Raw genomic sequence first — 944 nt, 5'->3', positions numbered from 1 at the left:
AGTCTAGTTAGATACTCCATAGCCAATACAAATATATAAGGAGATAGGGGATCTCCCTGTCTCAGTCCTTTCCGATGTTTATACTATTAAAATAATTTAACTTGGTCTTAAAATTAAATTATTTGGTTTAAAATAAACATCATGCGCAATAAGTATATTTCTTTTTACTATCATTTAATTACTACCGCATTTCACTCGCCTGTGAACCAAACCAAGTTAATTTAGATATATACTTTCTCTCCATTTTATTTTGTATCTTAGTTTGATTATGCATGAAATTTAAGAATATGTAGAAAACTTTTTAATTTTGGAATCTTAAATTAAACGTGCATATAGTAATATACTGAAGGTACTCTTTGAATATTATGGTCTAAACATGCCATTGCATTCCTATAATTAGGGGTGTATATGAACCGGGTTGGTTTGGTTTTGATAAAAACCAAACAAAACCAACTATATCGGTTTGGATTGGTTCGGTTTTATCGAGTTTTTGGGGTTTTCGGATTTTTTTGTTACATGAATATTATTTCAATCTTACTTTGTTAAAATTATAGATAAAGCTTTGATAAGTGAATATATGTTTAGTAAATATGGAAAAAATTAACAAACATATGATCTATTAAAATATTTAATGGGAGAATTTTTTTAGTAACACATGATAGTTATTTTCTTTGTTAACAATAATTTTTCGTTAATTTGCGCTTTCAAGGTTAATACATGAGAGGATCCCAAATATTTCTACATTTTCTAAAGAAAATTCACTATAAAATTTTTAAAATATAAATAAAATTTATTTTTACTCAATACCAAACCAAATCAAACCAAACCTAGTCGGTTTTTTTAATCAGTTTGGTTTGATTTTTCGGTTTGGTGCGGTTTTCCGGTTCGGTTTGAACACCCCTACCTATAATTAAGAGACGATGTGTCAATAAAGTTAAATAAAA

This window comes from Nicotiana tabacum, chromosome 1, assembly GCF_000715075.1.
Source record: "Nicotiana tabacum cultivar K326 chromosome 1, ASM71507v2, whole genome shotgun sequence".
NCBI classification, from domain to species: domain Eukaryota; kingdom Viridiplantae; phylum Streptophyta; class Magnoliopsida; order Solanales; family Solanaceae; genus Nicotiana; species Nicotiana tabacum.
The sequence above is the reverse complement of the archived record's forward strand: the minus strand, read 5'-3'. Positions refer to the sequence as shown.